This window comes from Protopterus annectens, chromosome 9.part0 (assembly GCF_019279795.1).
Source record: "Protopterus annectens isolate FY-2018-M chromosome 9.part0, PAN1.0, whole genome shotgun sequence".
Classification (NCBI taxonomy): domain Eukaryota; kingdom Metazoa; phylum Chordata; order Ceratodontiformes; family Protopteridae; genus Protopterus; species Protopterus annectens.
The window spans coordinates 1,514,919,251-1,514,943,705 of NC_056743.1; the positions used below are offsets into that span (position 1 = coordinate 1,514,919,251).

Below are 24,455 nucleotides of genomic sequence, written 5' to 3' on the forward strand. Positions count from 1 at the left end.
AAAATTAGCTTTTTTTCCAAGTCAGACTATCCTGGTTAACAAATGTTAAAAAAATGGACACTCATTTCGATGTCAGACTACATATTCTTCAGAAATTGCATGGTAACAAAAGCTTTTATTTTAGCAATTTTCTTCTAAGTGTACAAGATGGATATTTGAAATGTATCCCTGTCTTTGGGACTGTATTCCCCCCATTATTGGCTTCATCCAGGTTTTGTGCTAAGGTTGAGAGCTATGGTAAGAACTGAATTCACTGAATATGTTTGGGGGCTGTATTTACCCACTATTGGCTTTATTCAGGTATTTATTGGCTTCATCAAGGTTTTGTGCTAAGGTTGAGAGCTATGGTAAGAACTGAATTCACTAAATATGTTTGGGGGCTATACTCCCCCATTACTGGCTTTGTCTGGATGTTTTTTGCTAAGAGGTTGAGAGCTATGGTGAGAACTGAATTCACTGAATGTTTGGGGGTTGTATTCACCCATTATTGGCTTTGTTCAGGTATTTTGTGCTAAGAGGTTGACAGCTGTGCTATGGTGAGAACTGAATTCACTAAATGATAGCCATTTAAGTTTCAGTCTTCCTCTTTCACAAAACAGCTGATTTGGCGTAGTGGTATGTTGCTCTGACTGTTTTGCACAGGGTCCCCTGGGTTCAAGATGTGGCAGTGAAATGTATGGTGGTAACGCAGCATTTTATTCTAGCAACTTTCCAACATTATACAAGCAATGTTTAAAATGTGTCCCTGTTTTTTGGCCTTTTGCCCCCCCCCCCCCCCCCAATACATTTTGGCTTTTTCCAGATTTCTTGAGCTGCAACGTTCAGAGATACAGCTGAGTGTCAAGTAGATTTTACAAGGAGCTGAGAGCTGCAGGGGAGCAAAAGTTTAGTGCTGCTTATGTTTAGTCTGCTCGTACTGTTAATAGCACAACAGGATAGTGTACTTGCTTTTGATGCTGAAGGCTGTGGGTTCTACTCCCGCAGTAGGTAGATGCATTGCTGATACTGTACTGTGTTGTAAACAGGGTGGATGCTGCAGTTCTTTTGGCAAAGATACCTAGTAACTATGAACCTGTTATCAGTTTGCTATCCATTCCCTATTGCGATATTACTAGCTTATCATTTTTTTATTGCATGCAACAAAGGCAATTTATTCTTCAAGGGTAACAGGCACTTTATTTGTAGATTAAACAATGACATATAAAGTGTTTGCTAGCAGCAACCTCTTTATTAGTTACAAATTTCTTTAATGTGGATTTTACTACAGAGATTGTGCATATTTTTTACTAATACTGGTGGACTATAGAAGGTTGAGTAGACTTTATGATGGAAATGTTCTGAATTGGGCAGTTTTGTCATTGGTGTATGCATTTTGTTTCATTGTTTACTGGAAAAATGTTCAAAACAAATTTAAAATGCCCTCTAACAACTGTACTGTATTGTACAAGGAATATAATGTAATACAGTCAGGAAGGTGCATCAAAGAGCATGTGTATGTTATGTTCGAGTGGCCTATGATTTTGAAGACAGCCCAGAGTTTATTTATCTGCCACTGGCAAAATGTATTTTCTTTGAATGTGGGTTTCAATGCTGTTTCAATGCATGTGAGTTTCGAGGGCAGAGAAGTTTTAATGTTAGTCTATTTTCATTGTGAGACTGCATTGCTTTGTTTAACAGATATGTATTAGGGTTTGTGTTGTAAAATGCAAAATAAAACTTTCAAATGAAATCCTAAATCATCGCAGAAGTAAAGCAGTATGCACATTAGTGTTTATGGTAAATGGGGCAAAATAACCAAGGAATGGGACATTGGAATGGCTGCAGGGGGGAGGCTCCATTTGACCATGATTTTGTGAGGGGGGTAGCAAACTCAGACAGCCCCGGTTGAACTATACCTTTCAGTTGTCCGTAGAATTAATAGATATTTGCTTCTTATTTTTGGTTTGTTCCTCATAAAATTTGTGGTTTTCTAGCAAATCATTTAGGAATTAAGTCACTAAATGACAGACATTGAGTTTCAGACGTCATAACCTTCAGAAAATTGCATGCTAATGCAAGGCTGTCTTAAGTTTATACAAGAGCAATTTTTAGTAGTGTTTGTATGTTCCCCCCAATATATTTGGGCCTTGTCCAGATTTCCTGCATTAAGAGGTTGAGAGGTACGTGCAAATCACTTTGTAGATTAGGAATATCCAAACCTCTCATCGGTCCCCAATTTTGGCTCAAAATGTTGCTCTCCCCTAATAATCCCTCCTCCAAAATGGCAATTTTGGAAGAAAATGTGGAGGGTTTACAATTATATATAACTGTAGTGATCAGAGTTATAGATTACTTTTATTTCAGAAATGCATGTAGATGCTCTTATTTTGTTAGCTGCTCAAGTTAACAATGTTAATATTAAAAAGGTGTCCCTTTTTTGATAGGTATTTTTGCATCACATTTTGGTCTGTTTTTCATAAAATTGTGGTTTTCTGGCAAATTAGTGGCAAGTCATTAAAGATTGAAGTTAGAAAATAATGGCAGACATTTGAGTTTCAGATTTTATACCCTTCAGAAAATTCGTACTAATGCAAGATCTACTGTTCTATTATCTAAGTTAATAAGAGCAATATTTAAAAATTGGCCTTATTTTTGGGCCTGTGTCCAACTTCTAGTTCTATGTATGGCTTTGTCCAGATTTCTTGCTCTGAAGTTGAGGTATGAGTGTCAGAGCCATCACTGTCAGCCAGAGACATTTCAAATTATGACATACTTATTGCACCCCACCCCCCATTGTAGTGGCTCTGGATGTGTCCAAGGAAGGCAAGGAGCAGTTATGCAGTGTAAGTGTGCAGAGTATTCCCCCATCCAAGGTAGATCACAAATATGACCGTGGCTTTTCATCTGTCCTTGATTTTGCAGAATGTTCTGGTTTTCTATCAGATTTTTATACTGTTGATTTATGCTTCTTATTATTCAGGAACTGCATGCTGTCACAGTGCCCTGTTGCGCTGTTTAAGTAGCCATGGTTTAATGAACATCAGGTAAGCTTGTCGGAGATTGTAAGATGCAAGTAAGCTTTAGTAAGCATATTGTTAAAGAATTACCAGCATTGAAAGCCTTTTCGTTGTTGCCATGCAGAGAATATTTACATAACTAGATAATGTATAAGCCTTGGGTATTGAAATGCATATGACAGTATTTGTAATAAAAGGACAGGATTACAGTATTTTCAGAAGCTCATTACGTTTTATTGGAGACCAGTGTCTTATAGCAGTGTCTGTGTGTTAGTACACTTTTGTAGTTGGGTGGCTTTAATGGTATATGGTAAATAAGCATTGCTACCTTACTTAAAAGCCAAGCCCTGCAACAACTAGGTAAGCTCCACACTGAAGTCAAAACACAATAGCTCTGGTGGGTAAATGTACTCTGTAGTAATCAAAAAAGGCAAATGTTTGAAATAGCTACAGCTTATGTGCAAACACAATAGGTAGTGATGAAACAATGCTCTGCTAAAAATGCTTTAATGCTCCACATTGCTGAGCTGCAGATCAGTTATCACTGGCTACCAGGATTTCACCCACTTCAGATCAAGCACGGTGCCGTTCAGTGCAACCTTCCCAGAACTAATTCAAGTCTGACCAGAATTATTTTGTGTGTGTGTATAAGAGGGAGGTAGCATACCCCTCAGCTGTCCAGGTTTTTGCAGAATGTCCAGATTTTTGCCCCATATTCCTCCTAAAAAGGATTGAAGTTGCTAAATAATGAGACATTTCAGTTTTAGATGTCATATCATTTAGAAAAATGCATACTAACACAAATCCTGTTACTCTTGCAATTTTCTAAGTTTATGAGAGCCATATTTATAATCTGTCCCTATTTATTTTAGGCTTTGTCCAGATTTCTTGCACTAAGGTTGAGGCCTTGAGGGTTGTGGTATGTTTGTGAGAGAAAGCGAAATGCCCAAGTTAGAGTTAGCAGGTGGAATTAATTGCATTTTCAAGGAACTGAGTTTTAAGGGAAGCTAAGTTTACTGCTGCTCATGCAAAGTCTATTTATAATGAGCAACTGTTTTGTTTAGCAAATGGTATCTCTATTGTGGTATAAAGTTTTAAAGCTATGTTAGTAGCACCACAAGTAGAATACTTGCATCTTAATGGAGAGGCTTGAGGTTCTATTCCTACAGCATGTACATCTGTATGCTGCAGTCCTGAGGATGTCCTCCTTTGGATGAGATGCCTAATAACTATGAACCTGTTTTTCAGCTTGCCATCCATTTTCTATTGCAATATACCAGCTTACCATTTTTTAATTTAACATAGGCAATTTATTCTTTGACGGAAGCAGGCACTGAATTTGTAGATGAAACACTGAAATATACAGTTTTCTAACAACAACATCTTCATTAGTTTCAGATATCTTTAATGTGGAATTATTCAGATTACTTTTACTTCGGCAGAGACACTCAAGTGTTGCTATATAATACAAGGGATATAATTCAATTATATATTATAATTAATACAATCAGGTAAATCAAATCTTTTGCATGGCCCTAACAGTGTGCAAGGAGCCTATTGCTTGAAAACAGTTCAAAGGTAAATAACCTGCCACTGGCCAGATGCATTTTCTTTGAATTGTTTGGGTTTCAATGCTGTTTCATTGAATGTGAGTTTCAAAAGTAGAGAAGCTTTAATGCCAAGTCTGTTTTCATTGTAAGACTATTGCTTTGTTTAGGTTTAGTAAATGTCTCAGTGTTTGGGCTATAATGTTTGAAATAAAAGTTGTAAATTAAATCCAACTGCCTGTAATCATTGTAGAACTAAAGCATAAAACAGTATGCACACAGAGATTTGAACAGTGTCTATGGCAAATGGGGAGAAATAGTCAAGTAATGGGACACTGGAATGGCTTTGTGGGCAGGGCTTAGGGGGTGGACATGGGTGAGGCTATGTTGGCAGGGGGTGGGGAGAGCTATGTGGGTGGGGCTCTGGGTTTGCAACCCCCTGCAAAAAATCCTGTGGGCTCCCTTGGAGGTGAGGTATGGTCAACAGTTACAGAGGGGAACATCTAGCCAAAAAACATAATCTTGATAAAGATATGGGACATAGAAAATATCAGCATGAGTATACAATAATCAATCTTCCTGGAGGCCAGTAGGTCATAATCTTGACAATCAAACTTGAGAATTTATGAACCACTGAACCTCCTCTACAGTGGCTTATCATCTTCCTTACCGCATGGTAATTGATTACAGCCCTTTATCATTTTCACTAAAAATAATCTTTCCTTATCCTCTTTATCACTGTTAAAGTTATCCTTTCTAACTACTGTGCATGCACACTGATCCCGTTATCATTTCTGTTCTAGCTTCACTCCACTTACACCCCCCGCCCCCGCGATGTTCCAGTAAAACCATATCACATTCTGTCTTCTGGGATGTACATGCCCAAAGCTCAAAGTGTTTGCTAATACCTCAGCTTCCCCCCACCAGGTTAGTAGTACTGCTATCAACCAAACTAATGGCATTCTCTTTAGACAGCCTCTGGGATTGTGCATAGCACTGTATGTTTAGTCCCACGTGTAACTTGTGGAATAAAAGGGTGGATAACACTGCATCTTCAGTCTGCTTCCCTTGACACCACCCTACATGTTTCTTTTGGTCAGAGGAAAGTTAAACTTCCCTCCCAGTCTATGACCACCACCACCATGCTCTTAGGGTCTTCAGAATGCTGATCTCACTCCACAACCCTAGCATTATAATTCCCACAAATGCACTTGACACGACTGAGCCAAGCATAGAACTTGTGATATTTGACTTATTTTCATCTTTTTTGTTACAGTGCTCCATTTTAAACACAACTGCCTGTTTCCTGCAATAACAATTTCCATATCACAATTCTGGGCCAACAACATACCCTTTAGTTTCCTTATCAATCTCCTGCAAAGCACAGTGCCAAAAGCATTGCTGAATTCTAGATATAGCACATCCACTGGGTTTCCTTTGTCTGCCTCATCACTAACCTGTTACAGTGTGTTGGCAAGCCATCTACATAGGCAAGATATGCTGCTATTGATCTACAAGACATATAAGATAATAACGATGTATGCTGATGCTCAAAATAAGTGTTTTCCTGTAAAACAGTAATTATTTATGACACTGGCAGTAAGCTTTCTAATTTTATTTCATTATGTGTCACAGCTAAAGATGCCACGGTGGTACGGCAGTAGTGTTGTTACCTCACAGCAAGAGGTTCTCCCGTTCGATCCTCGGTGTGGCTTAGGATTGCCTTCTGTGTGGAGTCTGCATGTCCTCCCCGCGGTTGGGTAGCATTCGAAAGACATGCGTGCGTAAATGGGCGTGCCTTCGTTGAAGGTTGGGCGTCGAGCTGGCACCTCGGCATTTCATAAAAATCTACTGCCAATCATTAGCGGACCGGAGTTCCACTGTGGCGACCCCTTACCCGGAAAAAGCCGAAAGACAAACAACAACAACATGTGCCACAGCTAAAATCTCACAATTGCAAGAGCATTCACACTGCATCATCAGTTTGATTCTGTCCCACTTACATGCTTGTAGAAATTGTGTATTTTAGAATACTTATTAGTTGTTACCTTGAGATTTAAGCTCCTGTCTGCCTATAAAATATGTAATCTTGTGCTACAGAAGCAATAAACCTCATTGAATTTGTGTTACTTATGGTAAATTACTGGGAGTATGAAGGCATAAAAATGTAGGCAGAGGTCATAGTTCCTTAGTCAAGCAATTAGTTTAGCTAATTTACAAAATATGTCTGGTTATTGCATTTGTAAAGCAGTGCAGTGTATTCACAATTCAGTTTGTTGAAGCAGAGGACCACTGCTTCTCATACAAACTTTACATTCAGTCTAAAATAATCTGTCCATTTTTTAAATGTATGGATGTAACAGCAAAATGCAACAATGAAAAAAGAGCAGCGCTTGTCAGTTTCACAAGGGTCCCGTTATTCTGGTGACATCATTCCATTTGCCGTGACTATTATGCTATGTTCTGGTGAGATCAGACTTAATCTCTCCAGTGGTGAAGGATGCATCTCTACAAGAAAGAAAACGCTGCTGTAACAGGGAATGGATTGCTGATTCAACATCCTAGAAGATCTAGTTAATGTTAACATTTTAAAGAAGTCATCTGTGTGTCTGTTACAGTAAAAGGAGGAGGAGCGAAAGTTGCATCTGTTACTAGATGCAGATACTGACCAAGCAATGGGTGCTTGTCAAGTGTTTCTGCACTTTTCTCCTTCTGGGCCATTCCTCCATCAAATTGTCTCTTTTTCCTTTCATTCGAAAGTTACGAGCAGCCTCTTGTGAGGAATGAAATCAGAGACCTTTATGATTTCTAAGTACACCACATTGACCAGTACTTCCATATCTGCTGCCTTCATCACCTACTCATAGAAGATGACCATGCTTTTCTGTGCAGTATTTCTTTCAAAGGACATATGTCATAAGAACTCTCCTCATCCATATGAATGTCACAAATTATAGGGTACACGTCCTATGATTGCTGTAGACCCAATAATATAAATGGCAGTTTGTCAATTTTTGCAAAAGAAGATTTAAATGTTAGAAGACAATAAATTTACTCAGCACAGGAAATTGCTCATGTTATAATTAATACCAGTTTTACTGAATGTCATAATATGGAAATCCACCATATACCACCTCTGCCCCCTACAAGCATGAGGATTTCTTGACTATTCGAGGATATAAAACCTATGGGAATACAATCTGTATAAATCAAATCATGTCAATATTCACAAATGACATATGATTATTTACAAAATTCCAGATAGCTGGGCTGGCAGTATCATAAATGTTACATAAGAAACTTATATTCTTCACATGGCTGAGAGCCATTAAGGATAAAATGATAGTACATTAGTTTAGGGTAACAACTGGTTCAGGTACCTTATTATTGGGTTATGGTGTGTTTTGGGGAATACTAACTAATTATTCTGGTCTGTTTTCTGCAATTTATTGTTAATACCCTTTCCATTTGTTTTTTTTTTGTTTGTTTTTTTGTTTGTTTTATAACCCATACAAAGTCTGATAAGTTTTTAACATTAACTTAAACAACCACCAGCACAGGTAGCTGGATCCTTGCTACAGAAAGTCACCCAAAGGAAGGAATAAAAGTTCACTTACTTCCAGCAGGTAACCTCACTCTGCATGCCTGAAAGTAATAAAATAAGTGAACTATTCTGCAGACTAAAACAGTGCAGTATGTTTACTCTCCTAACTTTGGTTTATTTGCATATTATGCATATTCAATCCAGTGTTAATGTCTCAGTTTCTGAAAAAAAAAAAAAAAAATATATATATATATATATATATATATATATATATATATCTTTTGTATTTATTTTCCAGTATCTCTTCAGAATCAATATTGCATATGTCAATATTGCATATCAGTAGAGCTGCAATAGAATTTCATACACAGAGCTTGAATAGCATTTGTTTCCATTCCTGTTTTTCTGTTTTGACTTCTTTATTCATGTAGTTCCTGAAGGATGGCTGTGGTGGTGCAGTGGTTAGCATTGCTGCCTCACAGCAAGAGGTTCTCTGGTTCAATGCTGGGGTGCCTTCTGTGTGGAGTCTGCATGTCCTCCCTGTGGTCACGTGGGTTTCCCCCAAGTGCTCCAGTTTCCTTGCAAAGATGTACTTTAGGTGGACTGGACACTCTAAATTGGCTCTAGGTGTGAATGTGTGTGCCTTCTGTGGAAGGCTGGGTGCCAGACTGGCAACTTGACACCATAAAACTCTACTGCCAATCATGAGCAGACAGGTGATCCACTGTGGCAACCCCTAACCGGGATGAAAAAGACTCATGTAGTTCCTGTCAGGAAGTGAAGTTTTTCCTCCCCCTGCTGGTTACTCTCTGATTTTAAAATAGTCATTCAGCAGACATAATATTCATTGACTTTCTTGTTTAAAATAAATAATGTTTTGCCACATAATTCCCCTTCTCATATTCCTGCCACACCTGTTGATTTAGAATACAATGTAATTTGTTCTCCTTTTCGTGCATTACCCCCTTCCAGACCATACTGTATGAACTTGGGATTTTGATATTCTGAGTATTTTCCAGCCTCGTACTGGGTAGCCATTATTTCATGCATTAACATGGAAATTACAGTGAAAGGACAAGGAAGCAAAGGGTATTTTTAACTATCCACCAGCATTTCCTGCAGCCGACACTGTAACTTTTGATTATGTTTAATGTATGAATCATAATAATCTGTCGAAAAGAACTGGCAAAGTGGTGCTTTGTATAGAAGTAACATTTTAAAGTGTAAAATGTGTTGCTGCACAGAATACATGGCTAAGGAAGTCACCTCCCAGAATACAAGAAAAAAATGAGTTAACATAGCAGCTGTCAGGAGGCATCATAAAGTAATGCCTGTATTAAAATACTGGTATCCCTGTTGCCAAAAAATACGGAAAAGTAATACATTTGAATTTCCAAGTTGCAACATACACACCACAAAATTGTAATTTATCAATATTTTTCTCAACATTTTATGTAACATTCTAACACATCATTTTTATTACTTTCATGGACACAAGATCACAGTAAGAAACTGGTAAAAAAACACATAATGCAAGAGAAACCACTTTGACGAAATCAGCACGGGCTTTAATAACTATAACTGTAAGTGCTTTCGGTTAAGCGAATAGCTCGACCTTCTATAAATTCATATAAAAGCTCTATACATAGAATTAAATTAAACAATTAATATGTTAGTGCCTTTAAAATTTAAAAACAATTATTATATAAATATTAAATTTTAAGTGTATTTACTACAACACTAAAATATCTACACAATGAGATTTGCGATGGTTCAACAAACCTATACTTTAAACAGAGTTCAAGCATGCAATAACACTTACTTAAAGAATAATTAATACTAAACCTTTTACTAAATGGATAAATAGATATTTAAACCCTATGGGGTACAGCTGCATCTTTGCAGCTGTTTATATGCTGGTATGGTGTTTTAGTAAATATACTTAAAATTTAATATTTATATAATAATTGTTTTTAAATTTTAAAGACACTAACATATTAATTTTTTAATTTAATTCTATGTATAGAGCTTTTATATGAATTTATAGAGACTTTTGATTTTGTATTAATGTAAGCCTGAGTAGTGTGAGGTTCTTCTATGGCTCATTATCTAATTATGTAATTAGTTGCATTTTGTATTAAAATTAAATTGTGAGCATGGTTTTTCTGTCTGATGAAGGTCGAGCTATTCGCTTAACCGAAAGCGCTTACAGTTATAGTTATTAAAGCCCGTGCTGATTTCGTCAAAGTGGTTTCCCTTGCATTTTGTATTTTTATTACTTTCCCCAATGAAAGCATTAGTTGTCTATTTTTGATTCCACTTTGAAACTTGATTTTATCATAAAACTGTAGACTTTGCATTTTAGAATTCCATATGTTTTGGCCTATATATGAAAACCGATGGTTGTACTATGGTCCATTTTATGATGATAACTAAAAATAAAAACTAAATGTGACAATAAAAACTAAATGTGACAGAGTGGACTAGTAGGAGAAGAAAAGTGGAAACTATAGATGTGACTCAGAAACTCAGTGGGTGTGGTCAGACCACCATTAATTACTTTGCTTGCATGACGAGGCCCAGTGCTGGTTAAAATGTATAGCAAAGTAATTAAGGGCAAGGTGGTACTCTTATTAAATATCCTCCTCGTGGCTAAGCAGGATTTGCAGGAACAGTACCTAGTAATAAGGTGCAGCCACGGGGAAAGACAAGGGCAAGCAATAGTCATCTATCATGTATGAGCCTTGATGAGTGACTGCATGATCACATGTGCAAAGCAGCAGCAAGAAAGAGAACTGGTTTTCAAGCCTTAAATGGCATTATGCAGGTTTTCTTGACCAGACTAGTGGAAATAGATATATAGGAAAGTGAGGACAAAGGGAAACGAAGCAGATGGTAGAACATAATCTGGGGTCATTTTTATTTTTGCAGATCAGGTGCTCATTTATATATACATGAAGAGAAGGAAAGTTAGGAATGGAAGTAAGGGAACTTAGAAGAGGGTAAGAGAGTGAGGGTAGGTAGCAATGGCACAAATTCAAACAAAAATAGAAGTCACGTAAGACTGACAGGGGAGGTGCTGTCACAGTGATAGAGGACCACAAAGCAACGAGCTAAATAATTATTGTCTTTAATCACACAGGTGAAAATAATTAAATTTATTTTCACCTGTGTGATTAAAGACAGTAATTATTTAGCTCGTTGCTTTGTGGTCAATATTTTTGGATATTTACTGGGACTGTTATTGATCTACTGACTTGGAACTTGTTCTTGTTCTACAGTGATAGATGAGAAACACAATGGAGAAGGAGACGTCAAATAAACAGAGGGAAGATAATGGTGATGGGAGGATTGGACAAGAAGGGGGTAGGCACAGAAACAAAATGGAGGGTAAACCAGGATGGAGTTATACAGTTACTGTCCCTGCCAGATGTGACCAAATAGGGGCTTACTCACCACCCTGGCCTTCCAAATTACATTGCGGAGCAGGACAGGGATGTGTCTCAATGAGCCACAGGAGGAGGTTCTCTAAGTGGATGATGCTGGCAACTAGCCTGCTTTGAATAAGCTCCCCATGATGTCCAAATGCTGCTGTTAGGTGAAAAGCTGTTACCTACTCTTGAACTGGCACCTGCAGGTACAACTGCACCAACATCAAGTACAGAGCTAGCCTGTGTGCCAACTGCAGGTGCTGTAACAGGTGTGGAGGTGATTTTGGCAGCCTGAGACCCAAATGTTATGCATGTTGCTAGTAGTGGTGTTGCCATCTGGGGAGGGGGGGGGGTGACAGGCCTTGCTGGAGAGATGGGTGCATCTCTAGCTGCTGCTGCATGTAATAGTAAAATGAACAAAGAGAAATAAAATAAATGTATGCAACACAAAGGATAGTTATAAAAAAAGTGCAGAAGAGAGAAGTACAGATACAAGAAGGAAATGCAGTTCATGTATATCTTTACTATGATAACCCCAAATTGTCAAAGATGGCACACTATACAACCAAGGAGGAGAACTGATTACATAAAATCCAGAAGACAAAGCCTTGAAGTCTTGAGGTACTTGTGCAATCTGAATGAAGCCTCTCATGAAACACCCAGTAATGGAGCATATGAGACAAATGTACAGATACAAAAAAAAATTAAGATCAGCTGTATATTTCCCTTACAATACTACAGCTACTAAACTTGAAATGATAGCAAACACCCACCCCAAATTAGCAGTAATGGCATGATTCCCAACCAAGGAGGGAATAAAAGCAGCCACCATCAACACATACAATCCATAAGGCAAAGCCTTAACATGTTGAGATATTTGTATAACCTGAATGATAACTGCAGTCAAACACACAATGTCATCAGATCAAGTATATTGAGAAAGAGAGTCTGTGAGAGAAATTTACAGATGCGGTGCAAAAATGCAGCTCATGTATATGTTTCCATTATAATGCTGTAGGCATAATACAAAAAAGTACAACCAACAATCACTCTAAGTCACCAGTGATGTCACGCTAGACGACTCAGGGGGAATTGAACCCACAACCATCATCACATGCACTGAAAAAGAAAAGTTTTAAAATGTTGAGCTATTTGTGCATCTCCAGAAAGTATCAAACAAGCAGTCCTACTGCTACCTTTGAACTGTGGAACTTAGTATGGAAGTACAAGTACTGGGGATAACCTATACTGTGTCAGACTCATAGTGCTACCTTTGAACTGTGGAACTTAGTATGGAAGTACAAGTACTGGGGATAACCTATACTGTGTCAGACTCATAGTGCTACCTTTGAACTGTGGAACTTAGTATGGAAGTACAAGTACTGGGGATAACCTATACTGTGTCAGACTCATAGTGCTACCTTTGAACTGTGGAACTTAGTATGGAAGTACAAGTACTGGGGATAACCTATACTGTGTCAGACTCATAGTGCTACCTTTGAACTGTGGAACTTAGTATGGAAGTACAAGTACTGGGGATAACCTATACTGTGTCAGACTCATAGTGCTACCTTTGAACTGTGGAACTTAGTATGGAACTACAAGTACTGGGGATAACCTATACTGTGTCAGACTCATAGTGCTACCTTTGAACTGTGGAACTTAGTATGGAACTACAAGTACTGGGGATAACCTATACTGTGTCAGACTCATAGTGCTACCTTTGAACTGTGGAACTTAGTATGGAAGTACAAGTACTGGGGATAACCTATACTGTGTCAGACTCATAGTGCTACCTTTGAACTGTGGAACTTAGTATGGAACTACAAGTACTGGGGATAACCTATACTGTGTCAGACTCATAGTGCTACCTTTGAACTGTGGAACTTAGTATGGAACTACAAGTACTGGGGATAACCTATACTGTGTCAGACTCATAGTGCTACCTTTGAACTGTGGAACTTAGTATGGAAGTACAAGTACTGGGGATAACCTATACTGTGTCAGACTCATAGTGCTACCTTTGAACTGTGGAACTTAGTATGGAAGTACAAGTACTGGGGATAACCTATACTGTGTCAGACTCATAGTGCTACCTTTGAACTGTGGAACTTAGTATGGAACTACAAGTACTGGGGATAACCTATACTGTGTCAGACTACAGCTGTACTACTTGAACACATTGTCAGCATTTAAACTTGTACTGTGTGAAGCAGATGCACTCATCCAGGTGTTCTCTAAGATGCTCTGTCCTTGTCCTATGCTGCTGTACATTCTCTGCAATAGCTTCAGGGGCTAAGGAGAGATCTTTTATATACGGTGAATAAAGCCTGTATTAAGACAACTCCATTTCTTTTAAATTAGATGTGCAATTACAGTTATGCCCTAGAGCCATGGGGTAAAGTGTGCATGGGCAGTAGTGCCTGAAGTTGCCTAAGCATGTGAACTCTTTTCTTTTATTCCACAATCCTATGGCAGTTAAGCGCTTTCAACTGGAACCCAGTCTTCTTCAGAACAGTTAACAAGCACCATAACTTCCTTTTTATACACAAACCAATACAATCATTTTAAAATTTGCGCCAAAACACTTAAAGATATAGTGCACATTCAGCAACAATGACCATAAAAAATCAATATTTGTAATCTTCCTAGATATTTGAGTAAACCCATATCTAGTATATACAATAATTATACTATCAAACTGTATAAAATATTTATAAAACATTTGCATATTTAAAATTATTTTTAAATTTATTTTTAAAACATGTGTGTAGACTATATGTAGTATGAAAAAAACTGTATATAATATATACAAAAACTAAAAGCTCTATTTCATATTCATACTATTATCAATATTAGAAGACTTGAGACTTTTTAATAAATCAATGCTATAATAACTCAATGATTTATACTAAGAGAGGACCAAGAAAGGTTTAATACTGATGGACTCGTTTAGTCCTGGGGGTCTAGTAGCGTCTAATAAAATCTGCCATCTACTTTCCAAGGCAGCTAATTTCATCTTCCAGTTTCCCCCAAATATTGAATAACTAATGGTATCTATGATAGCAAACTGAAAAGTGTGCTCTTTACCATATTCATGGATATGTTTAGACAAAGCATTCTTCATGTCCTTCCTCTGAATACGGTACAGGTGTTCATATATACGCTTTTTGAAAACTCTTTCAGTCTTGCCTATGTAATACATAGGACAAGTACAACACGTAGCAATATATATCACCCTACTTGTATTACAATTTCCAGTTCTAGTTCTAATACATGTAGAGTTAAAGTTTTTAAGTCTAATGTATCTAGATTCATTAATAAACTTACACTGTTTACATCTGCCGCATTTTGTTGTACCTTTGTACATATCCTTTGTGGCATTATCATAATTGGCCTTCTCTAATAATCTTTTTAAGTTGATGCCTGTCTTATATACAAATTCAGGAGAATTTCCCACATTACGTTCCAAATTCGAACTAACAAGTATATCCCAATGTTGTCGTAATATGTCCTTAATAAAACACGTATGTGGAGTGTAGGTCAAAATACATACTCGACTAGAATAACTAGATGACAGCCCTTCATGTTTTTCATTAACTATATATTTACCTAATAAAGGGGGGTACTTCTTACCCCATTCATTACCCACATATTCAATTGTATCCAGGAGCATGTGATCCGGATATCCACGGTTACTAAATAATGTCCTAATGGTCTCAAGTTCCGTTCTCATCACAGCTTCTGTCGAAGACATCCTCGCTGCACGGATACACTGCCCCTTTACGATGTTTTTAAAAATATGTGGAGGATGGTTACTTGTGAAATGTAGGTAATCATTAGAAAAGGTTGGTTTGCGGAATATTCTAGAGGTGAATGTATGTTGATCAAGACCAACCAAGACATCCAAATAAGCAATGTCCACAGTACTGGTTTGATGAGTAAATTTTAAAAATGTAGAGGATAGATTGATGAAAGACATAAATTCTTGTAATTCCTCTATAGAGGCCTTCCACAAAATAAAAATGTCATCCAAAAATCTGGCATAGAATGAGATGTGAGTGTAAAAATGACTCTTGAATAACACTTCCTCTTCCCATTCCAACATCACCATGTTGGCAAAGATGGGGGCACACGACGCACCCATAGCAACACCTTTGATTTGCTTGAAATATTCCCCTTGAAACACAATATAATTGTGATCTAACACCAGTCCCATCATGTCACACAACAACACAATCTTGTCCCAACTAACCCCTGCATGTTTCCTGAGGCTATTTGAGAAATGTTCGATTCCTTGTTCTCTGGGTATACTGGAGAAAAGATCGACCACATCAATGGTGACTAAGATGAGTTCTGGTCTCCAATATTCATGTTGTAATTTGCCCAAAAAACTCCACGAATCTTTCATGATGTGTGGGATATTTCCATAAATGTGTTTTAGTTGATGATCAATCCATTTCCCTATGTTGTAAGTCTTGGAATGGGAGCCGGAAATGATGGGTCTGAAGGGTGGTTGCTCCAAGGATTTATGAAGTTTGGGTATGCCAACAATGGTTGCCAAAATGGGGTGGTCATTCTTCAAAAACATGTAAGTGTCATTTGTGATCCTGTTGTCTATTAAATATTCCTCTATAGCCAGATCTATACGATGGTGTCCGATGTTAATCTGATTTAAGGAGACATTTTCGTAAGTGTCTGCCTGATTTAGAATATCATAAATACAAGACTTATATGCCTCAACATAAAAAAGTACTAGCCCACCACCCTTGTCGGGTTTCATGATGCGTACCTCTTTATTCTGCATCACTTGGTTAAGACATTCCTTTTCTGATTGAGTAAGATTTTGTGGTGGACCGTTGTACAACAAATTCCTATGTCTAATGTCCCTGTGTAGTCTATAAATGTCTTGACTAACCAATTTCTCATAATTAGATATACTGGGATGAGATACAGGAACATAGGAACTCTTTTTGCGCAACTGTGTGTTTTCCGTACCAACTACCTGGTCAGTTGAACCATCAAAAATCACAGCCAAATTGAGTTTGCGACAAAAAAGTTTCACCTGCTTAATATTATCAACTAAATTGTTGTTAACAGTTGGAATAAACTTCATTCCTTTGTGCATGACCCGAATGAAGTCGTCATTTACCTCCACATCTGTGTAGTTATAGACTTTAAAACCTTCAAAACATGTGACTATAGGATAATTCGAAGCTGACTTCCTACTACTAATAGTATTCCCCTCTGAAACAATATTCTGATCAATAAGAGGGGTAAATGTCACAGATTCAGTTTCATAAGTCTTATCTACTATAACTACACTTGCTCCTGTGTGGGAAGGTTGATCTATCTTTTGTATTGGGTCCACTGTTTGTTGGGATGTCTTGCAAAAAGAGGCTTGGCACTCTGAAAATCCCTTTGTGTAGTCCAACGGGGGGTGGACATGAAACCTACTTCTGACTCTAACTTTAGGCCATATATAAGCTCTGTTGTTACTATATGCTTCGTGGTCCCTAGTAAGTTTCTTACTTTTCCTCTCAAATATAATATTGGCCCTACTCTCCGCTTGAAAAAATTGTTTTTTGAAAAGATCATTCCAAGTCTCATAATCTACATCATTACATATAGTCTCATACATGATTTCTAACTCATCTCCTAAAAGGTCACGTTTCTCTTGTTGATATTTTAATAACAGTTCCATGAAAGCAATTCCAAAACCATCAAACATACTATTAAATTCATTCATCACTTCCACGTTATATGAAATGCCTAATGGTAATTTAAAAAATCGCAAACCTTTAGGTACCATCTTCAGATTTATACAATTTTTTAAATAATTAACATCTATTTTTGCATTATTGTATGCAGTAAGTTTCTTACCAAAGTCATAAATCATTTCTTTCAGAGAGCTATATATGTGATTTTTCTCATTAAATTTCTTATTGTAATTCTTTTTACCAAAGTCATACATATCACCATGTCCATTTAACACATTTTCAAATAGCTCTCTTTCATTTGTCTTTGTGGTAAACAATTCACTATTCATTATTTTATTATTATGTTCAGATTGGTCAAAAATCCTTTTTGTTTGTTTAGGTTTAGGGCTAGATATAATATAGGCAACAGTACCTTTTTTGTCAACATGATGTTTCTGCTGAATACTCCAATTAGGTTTATTCGTATATACCGTCTTTGGTCTAGCCCCATTCCGTTCGGCCTCACGTCTTGCCCTCGATATACTAAAATCAAAAGTGAAATCCTGGGCTGGTGTGAGTGCATCATCGTGAAAAACAAACCGTCGCTGTTCTTTAGGTGATATAGCAAAACCGTCACTAGTATCCGGTAAATCAATTGTGGCTTTGTTGTTATGAGCTGCATCCTCCGAAGATAGTAAAGCTACGGGAAAGCCACGTTCAGGTGTGGGTAATCTCCTCCTGAAACTCGTTGCCTCTTGCCCCAATGCGTCTACGCCAGACACCTTCCGGTTTTGTTCAGGGACTTCCCCTTCCCTTCTAAACGCCAGTGTGCTTTCTTTTGATGGACAACCGTCACTTTGGGGTGAATGCAAATCAGGCATAGTTTGCAATCCATCATTAGAAGCCTGAAGTGCCTTATTAAAACCAATACTGTTTGGAAGTACCTTGGTATACATATAAACTTTGGTTTTATGTACTATACACTTTGTCTTTGTAAAAATATTCCCTACTGTCTATGCATTAGTAATTTACTGCATGGCCCTTTTTATTCTTAAACCATGATGCATTGTATGATTATTCAATTAATTAATTATGGAAATTTTGTATAAAAAGATGCATTTGTTGTGTAAAGGTTATTCCTTTGAAGGCTGTGGAAGCCGAGGTACCAGAATAAACTTGTGTGCATCTAGTTCCTGTTCTCTTCCTTTGGTGGTTTCGTAAAAATTCTGCTGTAACAATAAATTGCTGTTCACCTTCCTACCCAGGTAAATTCTATAGAGGAATAAAGACTCATGATCTAGATGTCTTCAGTTTTCTTAGTAGTCCAACCACTGGATGATCTGGCATGGGAGGGAAAGTAGAGAAAAGTCGGTCAGGTTTGCCGTTCTTGGTAGAGATTTGGGTGGTGGAGGGCAGAGATAAGATGGAAGCAGTTGCTGCCAGGAGACCAGGAGCTTTGTGGGTTGCATCACTCATGCAGATAGGTGGTACATCTTATAAAGGCCCAATGCATACTTTCTGTTAAGCATCTGAGGTTACATGCAGAGGAATATTAGGGCCACAAAAATTAAAAATATATAAATAAATCAATGTTCTGCATGGGTGACAGCACCACTATCGGCAGACTCGGCTCTCAGCCCAAGGAGAATGCATGACTCATAGCATCACAGCATGCAGGAGAAATGCTTGGTGGTCAGCTGGGGTCAAGGAGGAAAAAACATATTCTGAATGTTTGTCTGCTGCTAAAAACATGTATTCTAATATTTAAGCTCTACAACTGAAACATGAAATATTTAAAATTTAAAAAATCCAGACTGCTAAAAGTAGACTGCATGTACTGCATTTCAAATCATAGCATAGCAGAAAGTTTTCTCATTTTATCAGCCTTTATTTCTGTCTTATTCTTAGGATGAATGCACATACTTCACCTAAATCATTTTTAAGTTTTGCAAAATATTACTGAAGAGACCAAATAAAGAAAACAAACAATAATGTAGGTAGTCAGCAAATTAGAAAGTTCTGCTTACCTTAAAAAAATATTTAGTTACATTGAACAAGGCAGTGTGGATGAAATCTATGCAAAACTATTTCCATGCCTCCATGATATTTGAATGACCCCCCCAAGCACTTAGGAGATACCAATAGCCAGCGGTTTAACTGTGGAAGCTGTAAGAAGTTGTCCAGTGACAGTCTTACAAATAGCCTTGCCCTTCTGTGGCTCTATGGCTCTGTGAGTCAGAATGCTTATCTGAATGGACGACTGAATGCAGATATCACATTTTTCTCATTGGAACTTGTTATTAATTTCATGTTTCGTATGCGAACATAATTTATACAATGTCACCTGTATTTCTTGCAGGCAGTTGATTCTCAGCACAATCTTTTACTTGCTTTGAAATCTTCTTTTCTTTAATTTTGTAAGTTTTTTTTATTTTGTCTGACATATGACCACTGGAAATAAGCTCTATCCCTGTCAGCTGTTATGCGCAGATGATGGGCAATTCTTTCATAAGATGAAACCTGAACCTGCTAGCTGAGACATTGAGAGAGAGGGGATGCTTGAGTGCATGACATTTAAAGCCTTTACGTAAGCAATTAGTTTCATGAGTGCTTCATGCTGAGACAAGAAAAAGACTCAGTATCTACATCTAGGAACTTGCAGGGGAGAAAAATTAAATGGAATGAATGAAAAAAAGTGACTAACACTGTCTCTAGAGACACTCATAGAAATTCAATCCATAGCCATTCTGCATCAATGAAGGAATTGGAAATACAAAATGATGTCATAATGTGGGCACATACAGCACATTGTGGGGAAGGGGAAAACTTGGATTAAAAACAAAATCACATCACTATGTTGACTGCACTGTGCCATTTCTGGAGATGAAAAACAGAAGACTATGCACTCAACGTGATTCATAAATATTAGTACTATGCAGAAGAAGCAGGACAGTTTGATCCCAATGCAGTTGGATACACTTTCATATTAAAATTCACATTTATCGTCTATAAGACTATTTGTTGGATAGTTTGACCCTGGATGTTTTGACACCGTACTATTTGACCCCAATTAAATTTAATAAAAGCATTTTACTATTTAATATTTTAATTAGGAATTTTACATAGGAATTCAATATATTATATATTATTTATCATTTTAACATGTAAATGTTTATTTAACATTTAATATATAAATATAATTAACCTAATTAACAATAGTTTTTAACATGTTAACAATAAAATCAGTCAGGAAATTTTATATAGGAAGTTAACATATTTAACATTTTAAACATTACAATCAGGAAATTAATATTAATCATATTATTATTTTTATGTAGATCAAATGCAAATGTTTAAACAGTTTTAAACAGTTATATATGTATATATATATATATCTGTGTGTGTGTGTGTGTGTGTGTGTGTGTGTGTATGTATATATATATATATATATATATATATATGTGTGTGTGTGTGTGTGTGTGTGTGTGTGTGTGTGTATATTAAAGTTAGCCCATTAAAAAATTATGAGCGAATAATATTTTGTTTTGTCTGATGACTGGTTATTTTCTGTGCAATTGTGTATGATTGTCATATGCTTTTGCTATTCTTGCTGAGTGTTATAAACTATTATAAAGCCTTGTCAAAGATCTAAATATTGAATGTGTTAATGCAGAGGTCAAAATGTCCTGTGGTACCCTATGCAGATGATGGAGTTATAATCAGAACATGTGAATGGTGTCCTACCAATATTCACCTGTTACTTATACAGCATACCGTTATCTGAGTTGCCTGGCTTGCTTAATACAAATACATTCAGGGTGACAATTGTCAGCTTAAACACTACTGTAATACTTCTTAGTCCTGTGCCTATGATAAGGAGACAGTGAAAAGGCTGTACTTCAAGTCAGTGTAAGCAAATGAGAATTAATTCATAGCTGGTTAACCCTTGACTTTAGCCAACTCACAATGTTTCCCTTGTTGCTAGCTGTTTGGTAGGGTCTCAGACTGATCTATGATTAGCTTGTTTAATCTTTCCCACATCAATTTTTCATTAAATTCTTTGCTAAGGCACACAGCTTAATAACATGTGCTGAACAGTTAAGGTTCATAGGTATATACTAGGCTAATGACCACCATAGCCTTTATAAGCCTAGCTGTGCAATCCAACCCAATTGTGCCCCAGTGTATCATAGGCATTTATTAGGAGAGGGTATGTTTGTTTGGAAGTTTCAAGAGGTTAAGTGGGGGGTATGTTAGTTTGGACATTACCGTCTGTCTCTGTCTATCAGAGAAATAAGGGTCAGACCCAGGGTGAATTTCCAATTTCCCATCCATTGGTCAAGGTTATGCTCAAACAGGGTTAAAGATATACTCTTCTTCACATGGATAAACAGCCTGTTCCGGAACATGGGGATCCTCTGAGTCAAACGCCTGTCACATCAATATGTCTTATTTATGTCACAAGCAAAATTTAAATCTTTAGATGATGGGTAGTGGTTCTTATGGTGTTTATTTTGTGGACGTGCAAAAGGATTACATTGTACATCTGTTCTGATAATGATTATCAGGGCTGGATACGAGGATGCCTTTTAAGCTGGGGCATACCTGTCAACCGTCCAGATTTTCACAAAATATCCAGATTTTTGTTTCATATTTTTGATATGTTCCTTATAAAATCTGTGGTTTTCTGGCAAATCACTGATAATTGACGTCACTAAATAATGATCCACATTTGAGTTTCAGACTTCAGAAAATGCATGCCATTACAAATCCTGTTATTCTTTATACTTTTTAAGTTTATAATAGCAATATTTAAACTATGTCCCTATTTTTGCACCTTTGTCTCCCCATTATTTTAGGCTTTTCCAGGTGTCTTGTGCTAAGAAGATGAGACGTATGAGCCAGGCATAGATGACTTCTTAGGAATCCATAAGAGATCGAGTATAGGGATAGAGCTTTAAGGCGATCTGTATAGGGCAATGTGTTTATAGCCTGGCTTCTCTTGATAAGGAACCTTTGTGGGCATTCCAGCTGTTGCATATGTCTGGTCAGGTAGATGCTGAAAGGGGCATTATACTCAATGATGGGTTTTACAATAAGAGCCGAAGAAAGTGACATGGATGCACCCCCCGCAAACCCCCTGCTAACTATAAATTCCAACTCCAAGATCACACTACAGTGAGGAAAAGGATGAATTTCCCAAACCACACTGTATCGTGTATTTATTTATGTACATAAAACCACAATATGTACATACACAGATATATATATATATATATATATATATATATATATATATATATATATATATATATATACATGTTAGAAAGTGATGCCAATAAAAATAAAAAAACATTATCCGATAAAATAATATTAATAATAATAGCATAGATTGGTGCTTCCACTGGATAAAGCACCTGGCAGATAGTATCAGTAGGCACAAATAAAGACGTGCAGCAAACCACTACAGTAATTAGAGTTAAATTGAGTAGCTAGAAATAATGGGAAATAGGGAATGTTTTATGGAAGAATGCACAGAAGCAAGGAATAAGGAGTTATCCTATAAAGCAAGATACCTGCAGCCATGTAATGGAAAGATACTGTACACCTGTGCCTTTATACGTCCTGAGAAACTTCAGTGTGACAGAAGCAGATAGCTCAAGAGTGCAGAGGAGTCTGGGATAGTTTGTAAAAGAGGGATGCACCAAGTTCAGAGCAGTCAGCTCCCAGATGGGAGTCTTGGATATAGTTTTGTGCTTCCAGTGGAAGTCCAGTGGCTGAGACTCAGAGCTGTTTTACTGCAAACTTTCAGTAAAAGGATTTTTGTACCAGAAGCTTTGTTTGGCTCATTCAGACAGGGATTGTTTATTTGTTTTCTTTGTTTATCAGGACAGTGCACTGATCACACTGGACCATTTGCAAGCATGGCTTTGGTAAACGTTTTTCACCCGTGCATGTTCTCGGGAGGAAAGACGTTGAACTGACTACTGCACTTACTCCTGCTAAACACTTCCTCTCTGCCTGCAGATGATTTAAAAAAGTGCACTTAAGGCCATCAGCCCTGAAACTTCTGTCTTCTTATAACAAAATCTGTTCTGCTGAGCTGCCATATTATTTTCTCCCTTTTGCTACATTTTGGTTTCTGTTTTAGTAAAGTCAGCCCAGTTTCCTGTTTATTAGACTAAAGCCACTTCTTTTAGAACCAAAACTTAATTCTGTCTGCTACAATTCAGCAATATATAGATAAATAGGTAGATTTTACACACACATATATATATATATATATATATATATATATATATATATATATATATATATATATATATATGTATTTATAGAGAGAGGGAGAGAGATGCTTCTCTCATCCAATATCGAACATTCCAAAGAGCAATCTTTTTAGATCAAATACACACTATTGATCTTTTGACCCACCTCCACCCTCTGCTAATTATATATACCAACTACAAGATCACACATCAGGGAAATGATAATTCCCAGACCCAGTTGTACCAAAATCTAACACACTAAGTAGCCATCAGACTGAAAAACAAGGGGAAAAAAAATGTTCACTCTTATAGACTGCAACTATTATAAAAAAAAAAAAAAAAGTCTATATACATCTTATAGCGTTGTCGCCTCACAGTTAGACGTTGCCTGTTCGATCCTCAGTTAGAGCATCTCCTGTGTGGCGACATGCGTGAACGGGCGTTCCTTCGTTGAAGGTTGTGTGTTGGGCCCGGCAAGCCAGCACGTAAAACTCTACTGCCAATCATTAGCGGACCGGAGTTCCACTGTGGCGACCCCTAACCGGGAAAAAGCCAAAAGGCACAAACAAACAAACGGATACTGCTACAGAACGTCAACATCTGTGCAGTGACAGAAACCTGGTTCAAGGCTCCAAAGAGCACCCCTGCATTACCATGCTATAATTCATACCACACCTTTTGGCCACCTAACCTGGACCGAAACACTAAAGGCGGAGGCATGTCCATATTCATTAAGGATATCCACATCTCCAGGCTAGTTGCTCAACATAATGCATCCAAAATTATCCAAGTGCAACTAACACTGGGCAAGACTGAAATCCAGGTTGTAACTAGTTACAGATCCCCCACCATGCCCCAGGATTCCCACTCTTCATTTCTTAAGATACTGGAAAATATTAAGCTACAACCCAATACCTTAATTATGAGCGATTTCAACTACCCCACCATCAACTGGGAAAACTACTCATGTAC

At 37.3% G+C, this 24,455-nt stretch overlaps 1 protein-coding gene across 4 annotated transcripts in view; it reads left to right on the forward strand.

Annotated features, from left to right (window-relative positions):
* The window catches only part of LOC122812148 (GEM interacting protein), a 1,774,188-nt gene that overhangs the window by 1,508,765 nt on the left and 240,968 nt on the right, over positions 1 to 24,455 (forward strand). The window lies entirely within an intron of this gene.